We start from the raw sequence: 11,129 nt of genomic DNA, 5'->3' as shown, positions 1-11,129 counted from the left end.
AAAATTGTGCGAGATATTTTCTTTCTTAAGAACGTTTGTACTTAATTTTTTCTGGTAAAAATTACAAGTAGCACATTTGATCGGTTCAGCTTGTTGATCCAAGTACGAAAATGTGACTTTTGTATTTGAAAAGCGCAAGCAAATGGAAGGATAAAGAACTTCGTCGATGGATGCACTTACGCTGTTTTCTGAAGAGATCTCAGTCCTTGACAAAAACGCTAGTCGGTATATTTGAGGGATCGTCTCGGGATTCGATCCGCGCCCACCTTCCTCCGTCTCGACGAACGTTTTGACATTTTTTCGACATATTTTGATGCATCATTCTTCTTTTCGGATTTCAAATTCTCGACGGGTGTCCGAGTGGTGCCTCTTTTTTCCTATTCGCCCTTCGCTTCACACCGCGTTTACTAAAGATGACAGGTATGCACCAACGTCAACCACTAAAATCGCGGTAAATACCGACACGTGATGATTCTTCGAAATGACAGACACTACAGCTGTTTCGATGGATTAAGTCGAGAATTTGGTGTAATAAATTCTTCACAGTGTTTTTAAAGATATTAACATCAATAATATTAAATTATTTGTCAATTTAATTTGCGATATTACATACTCCAACTTCAATCTAGAATTGTGTTCCAAGATCGATAAATAATTAACGCGCAGTTTGCTTGAACTGGAAATTGTAAAAAATTTACATAAAAATATTAGACCAAGACTCGCCTTGACCTACTATGGCTCTTTTCATTCATTTGTGTTGTAATAATTTCATTACGTACGAATCAAATATTTTGAAAGGAAACACATCCGTTTTTCATACTGAGAAGGTACAAAAATATTTTTAGAATTAATCAATTCGCGGTAGAAGGAATCACGCATCTACAGACACACATATGATTAAGCAATCTATCATTCGCTGCTTTAATTGGGGTCTATTTGTTGAACATAGCCATGCTCAAATCGATTGCTATCAAAAGTAGTGAGCAACGCGAATGAATACGTGACGCGCCGTCTCGGAGAGGAGATGTGGATCAACGATGAGGAGAGAAGCCACAGTGAGAGGACCACCGCGATCTCGCTTACTGCCTCAACAGGGATTCCCCTCGCTCTCGTAGCTTGAAACTCGAAACAAAAAGCGAAGCCGGACTGTTAATAGCGATCGATCGCGCGGCTCGAATGGACGCAAGAGGAATCTGATGTTCGCCGTTCCACCTCTTCCCCATTCTCTCATCTGGAAGCATTTTCACGGACAACGTGTCAGGAATCACTTAGAGCCTCACGTGGCTAACAATGACACACGTTCGTTCCTCCGCAAGTTTTCTCGGGGTCCCTCTTGCACGTAAATGTGTGCGTGCGTACATCCACGTGTGCCTGTTTTACGTATACATGAGATGTGCTCGGGGCTTACGCGTATTCAAGCCTACCATTCGCCCATAGACATTGACGGCGAATGGTGGGTCACAATGCGGAGACTAATCGAGTCCCGCGTCGAATATATATATGTATACGCGAGCGAGCGATTCGGTGTGCATGCTTATCGATTAGTATCGATATATACTCGGCCCGGGGTCTCCGATCCACCAGCCGAGAAGGGACCGACCCCCATTGTCCGCTTGACGAACATTGTGCTCCTGCGGCCTGCCTTCGAACGACCGGCATCTTCTCTCACTTACTCGCCTCTCTCGTTTTACTTATTCGCTTGTGTTTCTGTCATTTTCTCTTTTTATTCGAACGTCGCTTGATCGACGGGTCCAAGGAGGACGCGAAGAGAAGGAGAACGGTGACGAGAATTTCGGGACTAACTAATTTCGTGACTAAGTGGGCTACTCAGCATTTCACTCGTTACGCGATTGATATGATTCGGTAAGTTATTTTTATTGTGTATGACTGGAATTTATTCCGTTTCTCTCATTCGTTACGACCTGAATTCTTGAATTGAATAGACGATTGCAAATCGATTCTTAGTTAATCATATTAGTTTTTGCTGATTGAAACAAAGTGGCTTGCAGTATTATAATTTAATTTCTGATAAAAAAAATTGTAAATGTAATTTAAGCAAGGAAGAAACATAACAATGCAGAAAATCAAATAAATATGCATTAATATCTAAATGCGGCAAAGAGAGAGAGAGAGAGAGAGAGAGAGAGAGAGAAAATAGAAAAACAATATTCCATCTTACAACTGAAAAATTTCCGATCATTTGCACTGTGCATGAATCTTCAATTTTTACCGATAATATTAATCATTTTTTATAAAGTTACACTGAGAGAAAAATGTTTTGTATTTGTAACTATAATTATATATTACTATAATTATGATTATTATTGTTATAATAATAATAACAGTATACAGTTCTAGCAACAAATGTATATAGTTGGCAACCTAAAATGACTATAATTATTGTTATTATAATCATAAAATAGTTGAAATTACCATAAAAATGATTCTATAAAATAACTATAAAATTATAGTCACTTGAATCATTTTTATGGTAATTTCAACTATTTTATGGTTATGATAACTATAATTATATAGCCATTTTAGGTTGCCAACTATATTTGTGGCTAGAACTATATACATAGTGTTACTGTTATTATTATTATAGCAGTAATAATCATAATTATAGTAATACGTAATTATAGTTACAAATACCAAACATTTTTTTCTCAGTGTAAGGTAATTCATTTTTGATAATTGATAATGTTTATTCACTTATTCATATGGTAATAATTCAAAACTCATGTTTTTTAAGTAGTGTCCCTTTTGAAGTAAGAAAGTAATAATATAGAACTACAATTTTCCTCCTTACCTATTAACATAGAAATTAAGTTCAACAATGAAAAGAGCTCTATCCTCGCCGACATACGTGCACTTCGCAGGTTCGCAGAACCTCCAAAGGATCTCGCTGAACTCCGGGTCGCGGTTGCGCGTGTCCCAAGGGTCCGAAATGAGAGCCGGCGGCGGGCGGACTTAACTGCAGGCGAACCAGGGGACGAAAAGTTCAAATGAACTGCGGGGCGGAGTACGGAGCCAGCGTGACAACATTGGGTCACGCTTGTTTTATACACGGATTCGTCACGACCAATATAATGGCTATTTGACGGCGCGCTCGAGCTCGCCTTCCTATTGCATGCCACCAATAAAATTATTCAAGGTACGACATTATGTGACGCGGTTGCATCCGATTTCGGCGTCCGATATCCATGCGCGATGCACAAACTCGGATGCAGAAGGGAGTCGACGAGTGTCGCGCGGCTTCGGACATGTGTCCTTTTGATTGTCGTGACGGCAGGCATATCACGGATTATTTCAATTATCTGTTAGTATCGGCTGCAGTTCGAGACGCACCATCGACGGCGACCGCGACAACGATAACGACGACGGCGTATGGGAAGCATATAATATAATATGTAAGGGGACGTAGAGCTTCTCTCTCTTTGAATCGAGGAGGCGTGTGAACCAGCGCGTAAACGTCGCTTCGTATCAATCGCGCCGTATCTTCTCACCATAAAAACCTAACTTTATGACTCGACTACCGGCGATATAGAATCTAGATCATCCATGCGAGCAGGTGGCCTCTGCGAAAACATTTCGCTAAAATGGTCGTTAATGCACTGCACGAAAGATAAGTTGCATTTTGTCGGCGAACGAAAAAATCTTCACGATGAATATGTCGAACATTACGCAATATCGCATTGTTTTTCCTACGATAAATCAAGATACGATTTCGTGAGGATAATTGCTGCTTCGCGAATAATTAAATATAAACGCCGTGGGTATTTCTGTGCAAAAAACTTATCGCGCATCTGCGCAATTTCGAATTAATTGCGATGAGAATCGAGGAAGTCGACCGAGGCGGCGGGGTGATTAACATCTCGCAAAAATAATTAACCTTAATTAATTCGTTGATTATTACATGTCTGTCGCATAATTCGTGGCTTCTCACCACTTAGAGAGTATGACTTATCGACGACACCGCTTGCAACCTGATTGCTTGGAAGCAGTAAATAGGAATTTCTACTCTAATATTGTGCTTAATAATTTAAAGATGCTCGTTAGATTATCAAGAAATTTCAAAGATTATAAGATTTTACATACGTGACTCTGCTTTGACACTGCGAACATTATGTCTTATAAGAAATTTGCTCTGATTTTATCCGTTTTGTCAATCTTAATTTAATTTATTGTATTTTATTGTGCAGTTATGGAGTACAGTAGCTCGCACTTATTGTTAGTTAAACACCTAACTGACGGTTACACACTCCAAATTTGGTAATCGATGAGACTTTCATGCTGCACTCGATTACTTCGATGTACGACTATCTGATGTTTATCAAAAATTTTTATTATGCAAGATTGCTGAAGATGGTTCGAATTGAGCCGAAATATTCGGTTTTTATATTTGTTTTTATATTATATGTAGATTGAAATATATATTAATAATTTAATCGCGCCAATTACCACATATTAAGGTAATTGCCTGTTTTTTCTTCATTTATTATTTGATTATAAGATTGTCTAAGAATTTTATAATAATTGAACAATGATCTGGCTTCTTATCATAATGAAAAGCTTGACTTAATGATTAATAGTTAGTACGGAATTAGCAATGCAACACTAAAGCATTTTTACAAAATCTCTTTTTAGTAACTTTATAAGTTACTTTTTAGATTACCTTATACGTATTTGTTATAGAAATTGAGTACAAAGTAATACAAAATTGAAGCAAATAATAAAATATAACATAAAAAATAAAATACACGAACTTATTGTACTCAATTTCTATAATAAAAAATAATTTATAAGTAACTTGTAAAGTATCTTTCCCAACCTTATTTTATATATTCAGTACATATATAGGATATAGATAATTCACTGGGAATTATTTAGGCAAAAAAGATCTAGCTTTGACCGTCATAGGTCTGAATATGCTTAGTGTTTAATTCTTGTCGGTCCGAATAAAATCTGATTACATTGCTTATTTTTTATATATTATTTATATTATAATTTTTTCGCATAAGCATATATTGTATGCATTTTTTCTAAAAAGCATGAAAGAAACGATTTTGCTAGAATATCTAAAAATTTTGATAAATTTAGAAGATAATTTTATTGGATTATTAAAATAATTATGTAGAAAACTCAAGCACGTTGAAAAAAGTTGTAACATTCTAATATCAGTTTGAGTGTTTTACATAATTATTTTGATAGCCCAACAAAATTCTTTTTGAATCTGTATCTAACTAAATTTTTAGATACTCCGGCAAAATCGTCCTTTTCGTGAGTTCAACGCACTTTCTCATTTCTATGTTCGAAACGCTTATTCGACGCACTCATATCCAAACCTCGTGACGAGTTCTTAATATCGTCGCATTGTGCTGGCCAGAAAGTCAAGTGCAGCGTTTTCACAAAAGCGCGAGGTAACGAGTAAAACCCGCGCGCGATGTACGAACACATTCACGGTGTCGCCTTGGAAATAATGTCCTTTCCAACCCTGTAGAGTAGGACGAGGTGGCGGCGGCGGGGGATGCACAATGCGCGACAATAGCGCAATCCATAGTTTAGGGGAACAATGAGTGCGAAGCGCGAAAGAATTACACGTTTATATCTGCCAGATTGTTCGTGGGGCCCCCGCTGTCAGGAGGCACGAAGGACTCTATCTGTTTCTTCCCTACGAAGTACGTGTCGGAGGGATCGGTGCGTCCCTCCTGAATGCGCCCCGGTGCATCGTGAAAAGCCATGGGTGGGCCAACCTGCCCATGGGAACCCGTGGAGAAGTCCTCATCAAACACCCCCGTGGCTACGCGCATCTTACGGATCTTCCTCCTCTTCTTCATCATTCACTCTCCTTCCTCTTTCTTTCTCTCTTTTCGTCGTTTTTTCTCATATTCTTACTCGGCGTTTTCTCATCTTTCGCAACGGAAAGCCCTTAAGGGTTTTGATTGATTTCACTCCGTGGAAATCTCTCGAGTTGGATGGCTTGAAGCAAAATCGTAACGATGTCTAACAATAAGGATACTTTCGTGTTCATTAAGAAAACGTAAATCTTGTAACAATTCCAGAATAATACTTTGAGATTTCCACGAATATTTTCTTTAAAGAAACTACGCGACTTGTGGATTATCTTAGTGTCTTGATACATCGTTAAATGCTAATGTTTCGTGAACATTGTAGTTTACTTTATCAAAACGAGAAGTAATTCGACACAATACATCAGAAGGTATTATATTGGAAATCTTTAATTAAGTATGTCCATATCTCCATTAAAATATGTAAATTTAATTTGCTATTAGAAGATTAAATTAAATTATTCGTCATAAAAATAACTTTTAACCACTTTAATTAGCAATGCGTAATGATCTTATTGAATAAAATAGATTCAATTTACATCAATCAATTAGCTGAATTACAATTATGTTTCACAAGCGCTGGTATGGGATTTTGTTTTCGTAAATAACTAAATAAAATTGGTTCGATAAGATTTTTACCACGAGCGAGAGATAATCAACGTGCCAGAAGCCAAACTGACCAATTAATGACGGAGTCCCTTAATCCGGCTATTTAGTTCGCGAACGACTTTTCATCCCCTTGGCATAATTCGATCTGCGTTGTCGACCCCGGGGGTTTTACTCGGTCGAACGGCCTAAGTGAGGGTGTTACTGCGACCCCTCGAGAGAACGTTTTAACCCACGGCTGAAACATCGTCGTTCCCCATACTAAAGGCATCAGCTACTTATCTGACACGCGCATCGGATTGCGTTCCTTATCGCAACGCTGCACTACTTTCACTACGATCTCTCTCGCCCCTTGATGACTGCCAGAACGATAGAAAGTGAACGGGGCCCGCGCGCGTCGTAAAGGAAAAAAAATATGAATTACCCGGCTTATGGCGCGTTCTCAGTTTCAAGGACGTTACGTTATATGAGCTCTTTTGTATGAAGTCACGATGTAGTGATTAATAATAGTTTAAAAAATGAGAACTTTCTACCTAAATATTCAATTTATATCTGTATGTGGAAGTAAAAGTTTTAAAAAATTTGAGAAGAATCTATAAAAATGTATTTTTAAATATCTATTTAGTCTGTAACAAGAACATTTTTTTCACGCTAAAAGAACACTATTCCTTGGGGAATCATTAAAGTTTTTATTAGTTTTATTTTTTAAAGAAGTTTTTAACTGTAAAGAGTGTGAAACATAAAATTATTCCAAATCATTACCTATTTTTTTTAATTACGAAAAAACTCGGGGTCACCAAGACCTATATGTTCCAGTTATGGGCTATTAGAAATATATTTAATGTAAAATCACGTATACTGAAAATATAATATAGTCCTCTATTCAAGAGTTTTTTTTATTATTTTCCGAAGAAATTTATCCAGCTTGGAAAATGTATAATATGATAAATGGACAGCTCCATAAAGACTCGACAGAAACGTAAGCAATCCCGTATAGATTCATCTTTAAACGCCATAATCCGTAACAGATTCTTTATATAAAAGTATGGTACAAACACACGCGCACGCACCGTCGTATATTATATCGCGATCATAGCGTGTGTACGGGGCTCCTCCATGTGTCAACGTCTTATTCTTATTCTTAAGGGGGTCCATAGAGAACCATGGGAAAAAGGTTTGGCGCGACACATTATACTCCGAGTCCATTATACTGGGGGAGTGCATTAAATTGTTGATAAATAGATTATAGTGCGCTTCGAAAAATTCTATAAAGAATCTATGATACCGTTTAGAGGTTTTAATCCGTTTTGCTCCGAGATTTATACATATATCCTGTCGATAAATTTATTATAGAAAAGTAAATCATTAATCGTTAGTATTATTAAATAAAAATAAAATTTCAAAATTGTAAAGACCCATATAGCTTACAGCAACATTGTTGCAACGTTTGCAATATTACTGCGATATGCTGGAATGTTGCTGTAATATATTCCTGGAATCTGTGCTACATGGAAGACTTCATAAAAGATTTAACTTCGCTTGGCAAAAAATTAATAAATCAATAAAGACGTGGCAATGAATTTAGACTACTCCGTCCTCATTTTCTTGAAATGTATTTCTTCACAAATATTTTCTTAATGCTTTTCGAAAAATGAGTAAGCTGAGTCGGTGAGAGAATCGTATGGGTGTGCCTAACTGTTTCAACCGCAACGTAATGGACGGCGGATCAGGTGAAGGTCCAATGAAAAAAAGGAGAAGCGAGCCGCACATAAGTCAGACCGCATGTCAACGGTGCGACCATAAGTCACGATGTTTATGGCTGGTTGCTTTGGAAATCGCTGGAAAATTATGCAGAATCCGTTTCCGTGGAAGGAGGCCCCCACAAGGCACTCTGATTAATGTGCCTAGAACAGTTTCCGTTTTGACATTCCGGCAATACACGAGGGTCCTATACCTATACCTGTAACTTATCTGTAACTTAATAGCCAACGACGCGTCTAAACGAGTTTTCTCGTAATAAAAAATGGACGCGGAAAAGCCTATCTATTCGGCCCGAAATGCTCGTACGATGAATATCGAGCACGTAATAATTCATTACCGCGCGGAGGCGAGAAAGTGCACGATAGTCGAAATCGAGGCGAACGCGTGTTAATGCATCGCAGTCACGGAAATGCAATTGATGATTTACTATTTTACAATTTAGCTCGCGATAGCGACCGCCGCCGCGTTACACACTTCAATGATCGTTTCATTTTCGCCTTCAAATTGCCGATTATCTTAGCCACGGAAATAAAATAAATGTATAAATTATAAAACAAATGTAATACAAATTAAATATAAATAAATGCAATATTATAAATATTATTACATCTAACGAACGTTCGTGCTAATTAATGTTAAAAAATAAATAGATTTGAATCTTTGGCGTATGAATTACCGTGCAAAAATTTGTACTCCCACTTGCTTTTATTTCATTGTTTAGCTTACTTTTATAATATGCTGTGTTAGGTAGAAAGTTTCCAAATTTACATGGAAAACAGTTTTGTTGAAGCATTTAAAAATTTAGCTAGATATAAATCTGAAAATAATTTTGTTTAGTCAAAATTATTATGTGGAACACTTAAACTGCTTGCTATTAGAATGTTGTACTTTTTGTAACATTATCGTCAACATTTAAGGGGATGCTGGAATGTCCTGTTTTTTATGCATTAATTATTAAAGACTCTGTTCTCTTAATTGTGTTTATGGATTGAAAAGTCCTTCTCCACGATTAAAGTATTGACAACAACGCAATTCGCCAGCTACAATTGAATACGAAAAACGGAAGAAGATTGAAGACTTACAGTTTTGTTATCGGCTTCTGTAGTCGACACGTCACAATATGTGCTGCATATAAGAGTTTGAGACTTTGCACGTTCATAAAAAGTAGCTGGCGAATTGGAGAAAACCTGAAAGAACAGTCCTATGCTTTTAGAAACGAAGTAGGGGCTTTAGTGTAAGAGAAAAGGGTCGCCGAAAATTTCGTTTGTATATTACGAGTGAAATTGACGTGAAGCCGAGCAGTATTTTAGTTGATCTCTTTCTAAGAGATGGCGTTGCAATATGTTAGACAAGGACAGATGAATGTGTTTGAGCGAGACACAACGATATATAACAAGTATAAGTATATATATATATAAGCATCCTACATAATTATTTTAATGATCCAACAAAATTATTTTCAAATCTATATCTACCTAAATTTTTAAATACTTGAGCAAAACCGTCGTTTCCGTGTATAATTAATTTTTATAGTGATTCCACTTGTTTATTCCACTCTTTGCGGATTCAAACTTTACTTTGTACGTCTACTTAGAAAAACGAAGGCATGAGATTTCCGAGAAGAGGCAGCGACCTGTTCATGCAATACTTGGAAGCAACTGACTGAATGATCAATGAAATAGACCGCGGGCGTGTTGGTGGCTGCTGGGCCCGATCTTTCAGAAGCCTGCTCGCACTCACTCGCGCACGCATTAAGCATGCATACGGCGATGTGTGCGCCGCGCGCGTGAGAGGCTCGGTCTCACATCCAATCTCTCTCTCTCATAATTGATAGACTGAGACGCCGGCATAATACCGGATAATTTGTCCGCTCGCCCGAACACAATCGGACTTATTGCCGTCGCGAACGGACGGGCCGCATCTGTAATCCTTTTCGTGCGCGAGCCCGTTCACCCGCCCCGCGCTCGCTCGCTCACCCACACGCACGGATCTTTGGAAAAGAGAGTGTCCTGTTACCCGGCGATATTAATCCCGCCCATTAAAAACTGGACGAGTGAAAAATAGTCGCGCGAAACCGGCGTCGGAGAGATCGCTCGCGGGAGGACAGGCTACCTGTTTTGGGACCTGCGGACGGATGCGTGCTGCTGGCTGCATCTCTCCCTCGCGCTTCTTCTCTCCTAACGAGAAGATCAACCAAGGATCTCTCGTTTCGCTCGCTTTTCGCTTCTTAACCTCCTCCTCTTCCTCCTCCTTTTCCTCCTCTCTCCTAGCTTCGACATGATCGATCGACTTGCGAGTTATCGTGTATATTGTAGCGACATTGAGTTTGGAATCGTAACGATAAATCTTCGAACTGAAATAATTAAAGTCTTCTTCTCATCCTTTCGTGCGCAAAGTCATGTATTATTTAAAAAAGTTATATCTAAAATAAGCACAGAAAATTTGGCCAATTAAAAATCTCTTTGGCTTTATAGAATCAGCTTTCAGCTAAGACTGTTTCAACATTGAATATTTTAACTCTTGAGATTCCTAGAGGTACTCAAGTATAGAAGGCCATCTATGGGAATAATATGGAGTAAGTTGTAAGCCATAAGGAATAGATCAATCACAGTCAAATGTGAGGAGACTCGAATATGATTGGTCAATTTCTTAAAGCTTAGGGCTTACTGCACAATATTATTCTCATTATAGTCGACCCACAAGAAATTGGACGTCATACATTGGTCTGCCATATTTTTCGGGACCATACATCTCATTCTATCTTAAGCACCGTCCTGATGGTGAACCAATGAAAAGTTGCCTAAATAGTATCCAATCTGTTACTTGAGTATTTCTACGAGTATTTTCCGAAGAGTGTTAAATTCATACCAACTTCCACATTTAAATACATAAAAAAAAACTTAATATTATCGC

This window comes from Trachymyrmex cornetzi, unplaced genomic scaffold (genome assembly GCF_001594075.2).
Source record: "Trachymyrmex cornetzi isolate Tcor2-1 unplaced genomic scaffold, Tcor1.1 scaffold7, whole genome shotgun sequence".
Lineage (NCBI taxonomy): Eukaryota > Metazoa > Arthropoda > Insecta > Hymenoptera > Formicidae > Trachymyrmex > Trachymyrmex cornetzi.
Note: the sequence above shows the minus strand (reverse complement) of the source record.